This window comes from Apium graveolens, chromosome 11 (assembly GCF_009905375.1).
Source record: "Apium graveolens cultivar Ventura chromosome 11, ASM990537v1, whole genome shotgun sequence".
Classification (NCBI taxonomy): domain Eukaryota; kingdom Viridiplantae; phylum Streptophyta; class Magnoliopsida; order Apiales; family Apiaceae; genus Apium; species Apium graveolens.
Window position 1 is genome coordinate 200,590,396 of NC_133657.1, and position 6,086 is coordinate 200,596,481.

The window sequence follows — 6,086 nt, forward strand, 5'->3', positions numbered from 1 at the left end:
AATTTTACTGTCTCCGCATTCTAGAATTTGCCATTCTCACACTTAAAACATGGACAGTGAATATTTGTTCCATTCATGGACGATTCTTGAGATATAAACATATTCCATAAATTTCTCTAACCCACTTAAAAAAGCCGAAGTTAAGAATCCTCTATTATCGATCCTTTGATACATCCAATCTCGACCATTATTCATATTGAATTTTTTGATTTCGTACAAAAAAATAAATATTCACAACCCATCTAAAGTTAACAATTTTGCCATAACATAACATGAGTATGGTGTCAAATAACTGTTATAATTCATTGTTAACTATTTAGATACCAAAAGCAAATGCTAATTACTGGCATGACATTTTAAAAATAGGAAACTAATTAATTAGTTTCATTTTATCACCTACTTAGACAAAGGTTGATATTGACTAATTAATCATGCAATTAATTACCTAATTAATAATATGCGCATTAGCAACATATATAAAAAATATATAGTATTATTAATCATATATACACGCTAAACTAAAATATAGATCTCAAGTGATAAATGTAGAATGGAAACACACGTTTATCCGCCTCGGTATTTAGAGAAATATTTGTAGTCTCCGGCGAAGGAAACAAGACCAGAGGGATAGTTACAGGAGGACCGAAAGTGATAAATGTATCAACTGAAATTTGTGGATCGTCGTTGTGCTGAAATTTGGGGAAGAAAAACTGTGGTTTTATCGGATCTGCAGAGTAGAAAACTAGGAGAAGAGGGTGGATATAATTAAAGATGAGATTGAATATGTATCAGCCGAACGGTAAACAGCTAGTTGGCATTCAATATACGGAGTTAATATACCAACGGAATAATAACGGAATAGTAACAAAACACTTAACATTTCAACGGAATGGTAACCGAATTCTTTTAACCGATCTAGTATAACAACGGATTATTAACGGAATATATGTGAAAAATAAGGTTGAATTTATGTTGGCATGTCATTACCTTTCCGTTGTTATGGGGTGACGGGATTTTTTGGCGCCTTTTTTACCAACGGAAATATCCATTACTAAATATTCGTCAGTAATCTGTTACTAATTAATTAGTATACGGTTAGTTATTCAAGTTTTTAAGTTCTATTGGCAATTCATTGGTAATTGCCAACGGGTTTGTTTCCGTTACCATTTTCCCTTGGTATAAGTAAGAATTCTTGTAGTGATTATCACTTGTACAAATTACATTAAAAGTATATATGGAATCCAGGAAAAAATATAATATTTGATATTATTCTGTGTAAATCATTCCAGGGTAGCCAAGAAATTAAAAGCATAATATCCAGAGAGAATATGGGGGGGCTGAGAAGATGGCTTTCCTTTTCAATGGACACTTTACTGGTCCAGGTACTGATACTGAAATTTTGTGTACATGACAGATATTGTAGGGATAAAGGTAATACTCTGCAGGATGTCTCAGCATATCCTACTCTTTGTTCGGTATATCCGATAATAAGGTACTAGATGATTGAGTGATTTAGAAGTCATCAAAATTTTATGTGGCAACCTGAGGACATCGGACATAAAAGTATGCATTGCCGTTTCTCAATTATATTCGGTGAACTCATTCATACACATTTCATGCACACTCTAGTTTTCACAGAATATAAAGACCTTTACCTTTTTTATATATATGTTCTCACTCTAATTGCTAGCTACATACAGATTCCAATGCTTATCTTCTGATAATGTTTCTTGGTATAATTGAGCTTATATTGGCTTGTGTAAATAGTTTAGCGCAAATAATCACAAATAATAAATATTTTGTAGTTAACTGCTATCTCTAACAGGTATCATACATGAGAATTGATTCAGTGAACCTTCTTTCTTTGCCATATATCTAACGCAGTACCACCAACTCCCCTTGCATAAACATAAAAACACATAAATGTGATGTATATGAACATGTAAGTTAAGTGATTGCTAGTTACATACAGATTCTAATGTTTCTTGGTATAATTGAGCTTGTATATATAGTTTAGCGCAAATAATCACAAATAATAAATATTTTATAGTTAACTGCTATCTCTAACAGCTATCATACATGAGAACTGATCCAGTGAACCTTCTTTGTTTTCCATATATCTAACGCAGTACCACTAACTCCTCTCATGATTTGCATAAACATAAAAATACATAAATGTGATGTACATGATGAACATGTTATATTAGACTGTCATATTTTTTTATACTATCTTCCTTCCTTTTTAGTTTCACATTTCTTTTTATTTGGTTAACGTGATTAGTAGGCCCGTGTGGTTTGTGTGGTTTACACAAAGGTAGCTGTTGCATCTTACTGTGATAAAAAAGATACCAATTTTTTACCAAAAATTAAATATTACTTTTATATTATTTTTTTAAGAAAATATATATTATATATTATAGTAGATTAAATATACCTTCCTGTTATATAATTTTTTTATTTTGTTCAACTATAAATATTAATAAACTTTAATTAATTTTACTGCACAAAAATTAAATATGACAATTAAAAAGGGACGGAATGAGTATTTTTTATGCATGTCAATCTTAAAATATAAAATATTTTCATCATTGTATTATGTCCGAATATTAGCATTGTTCCTACTACCGTTGATTGGAAATACGACTAATAGCTTTCCAAGATTAATTAAGTACTATTCAAAAGCTTCCTAAATACATATCAATCCTTCCTCTACGACCTAATTCTGGAGATGTTGTAAAGAAATACCCTGCCAATTAATAAAAGGTATGGAGAGTTTAACAAACTCGTTAGCAAACCTCATTTCACTTATTGATCACAAAACGGGATTTGTGCGCTGAATACAGTCCTTTTGACAAATTAAACATATTTTAGTTAAGGATTAAGTAATCAAAGGAAGCTCAAGAAAGTGTTCTGACTAGTAACGTAGAAGCAAATTATGGAGTGCATATAGAGAAAGACAGCTCAATTATATGTGATGAGACTATTGAGACTAGCACGTTGTATGTGATGAGACTATTGAGCCGAGTCAGCAAGATCAGCATATGACATCAGCTGAACATGCCACATAGACCTTCTAGAAGAAAAGTTAGTTAGTGACAGCTGGTGTAGGGTGTCACATATGAATTTAGCAGCATCATTTCATTTGAACTCTCTAAGTAATGTAACAAACAATTCATTTCTTTTAGTAATGAATCTTCATCTTCATCTTCTTAGATTGTAATTTTCTTCATTCTGTCGTGGTATTAGAGCATAGATCTCTCTGAATATCATTGATACTCCGCTGCTAATCATATAGTTACAAGTATTCATCTTCGTTGATCAATCTTCATTGTTGTTGTTGATATTCATCAATTGTTATCATCATTAATTGAGAATTAGTGATTATCATCACTCATCAGTTTTAATTTAGATATCAATTATGTTTACGCAATGGCTACTTCATCGTCATACTTGGCTGCAACTACTGGTAACATTACAAGTACAATCATTGATGCAAATCATCTGTATTATCTTCATCCATCAGATCATCCAGGTATGATCTTCATTACGCTTACCTTAACAGAGCACAATTACAATCAATGGCACAGATCGATTCGAATTGCTTTATCATTTAAACTCAAGCTAGGGTTTATTGATGGTTTGTATTCTAAACCAGTTGCTACTAATGTAAATCAATTGATGTATTGGTCACGTTGCAATGATATTGTTATCTCTTGGATTTTAAACACTATGTCACCAGAAATACGTCAAAGTGTCATGTATATGAATGTTGCTAAAGATATTTGGGATGATCTTGCACTTCGATTTGCTCAGACAAATGTGCCTCAGTTGTTCAATTTATGAAAAGAAATTGCATCTCTAAAACAAGGCAATTTGTCAATATTTGCTTACTTCACAAAGTTCAGAAGGCTAAATGATGAATCGGATGCCCTTGCTGCTTTACCTAGGTGTGAATGTGGCAAATCTACTTGTGCTAATAATGATAAATTGGAGCAGTATAGTAAGAGTTTGAAATTATCACAGTTTCTTATGGGATTGGGAGAATAGTATACTGCAATTAGAGGACACTTGTTAATGATGACCCCCATTCCCAGTCCGAGTATAGCATACAGATTGCTAATACAGGACGAGAATCAGAGAGAAAGTGGCTCTAATTCTCATACAACTGAAAGTGTGGCTTTGTCTGTGAAATATAATCATACTCATCGATCATCTACTAATTCTCAATTTCTGAATAAGTTTGAGAAATAGAACAACAGTTCTAGAAAGTCTGGTGTTGACACCTCTGTCATCTGTGAAGTATGTCATTTGACTGGGCACACCAAAGAGAAATGTTTTTGTGTTCATGGATATCCTCCTTGGCATAGGCTACATGGCAAACCTAAGCCAAAGCCAAAGATTCACTCTAAGACCTCTCATGTGTATAATATTACTACAGAAAATTATGGCAGCACCTCTAATACTGATCCTGCAGGAAGCTTTATTACAACTCAATGTCAATAGCTCATGACAATGATTCAAACTGGAATTAAGGAAATGGCTTCAATGTCTCCCCCAACAATGCTAGCACAAATTCTCAGTGGGTTCCTTCAACATCTGATACCACTCACATGGCTGGTAATATGCTTCATTTTGTCTGTCATGCAAATAATAGTAGATCTCTGAGTTCTGATATGTGGATACTAGACTCTGGGGCAACTGATCAGATAACCCCACATATACATTTGCTCACTAATGTGCATACTATTAACTCCATCTTGCATTTACCAAATGGTCACACCACCACTGTTACACATATTGGCACTGTTCATATACAATAAAATATAGTCCTCACAGATTTATTGTATGTGCCAAGTTTTAGGTATAACCTCCTGTCAATCCCCAAACTCACTCTTACTTCAGATTGCACTGCATTTTTCACTAAAAATGCTTGTTATCTTTAGGACCATATCATTAAGTAACATTTATGTCCACTTAGAATGCTTTATAAAGGCTTGAATTGGTGTTTTGTACTCGAGTCATTTGTGTATTTGATGTGTTTTTGTAGTGTTTTTGCATTTCAGATATAGTTAAAAGAATCAAGAGATTTAGCATTATTTTGGTGCAAAATTGATGTTATGATGGTGCTCAGGAAGATTGCTCGTGGATCTCTAGCTCAAACCATGCAAGAAATCAAGAAAATAAAGTTTTTCCAGAGAGTCAGCACGCCCGCGCTGTGCTAGCGCGCGCCAGGTTTGCAGAAAGATAGCGCGCACGTGCTGGTGAAGCGCGCAGCCGCGCCAGGTCGGGATGTCAGAATTCTGTTTCCACTTGGATTCTGAGAATTTGAAGCCCCGGTTGATTCTACAGCATATATATTAATAACTTATGATCGTTTTTAATAACAAGACGTACCAGAGCTAAGGAGAGGGCGTAAGAAGACCGTATAACATAATTCAGCCAAGGCGAAGAGGATCTCATTTATTCTTATGATTCTTTGTTTTCAGTTGTAAAGTTGGATGCTAGTTTTCTCATTTGTTGAACTTATACTGTTGTGTAACGTACTTGGTTTATTACTTATTCAGTATACAGACTATATTTATTATACCATGCATTTATCGTGGGGTTCTAACGGATTTACTTATGGATTTTTTTAGTTACTTTATTTCGATGCCTTAGTATGTGGTGATTGTGTGATAACCTAGTATTGGTTGTGCTTATTTGTCTTATGAGCATCACGAACTTATAAGATAGCGTGTTAATCTCTATTGAAGCGAAAGTAAATTTATGGGTTTAGAACTTGCCATGCTAGCATAGGTTCATGTATTTGATATACATGATTCATAGGTAATTTTTAACCATCTTACTTGTCATATGTAATCATGTTAGTTAACTTGTGCATTAAGTCGTTATGTTGTCAAATTCTATAGACATATAGGGTCTCAATATATTTGGTGTATATTCAGCTTCTATCTATTTTGTGGATGTCTGGTAGTAGGGTATTCGTACAATGAAAGTTGCTGTTTACTAGTTTCGTGTTATCTGATTAGTGTTATCACCATTGCATGCTAAGGTTAAAAACTAAAAAGGCTATTGAATGAAGTATT

At 33.5% G+C, this 6,086-nt stretch overlaps 1 long non-coding RNA gene across 1 annotated transcript; it reads left to right on the top strand.

The window, feature by feature from the left end:
• The first annotated feature begins 3,171 nt into the window (after positions 1-3,171).
• LOC141698144 (uncharacterized) lies at positions 3,172-5,584 on the top strand. The gene is made up of 2 exons (XR_012564959.1): positions 3,172-4,617; positions 5,064-5,584. It is a non-coding gene; the product is annotated as an uncharacterized LOC141698144 (long non-coding RNA).
• The last annotated feature ends 502 nt before the right edge of the window (positions 5,585-6,086 follow it).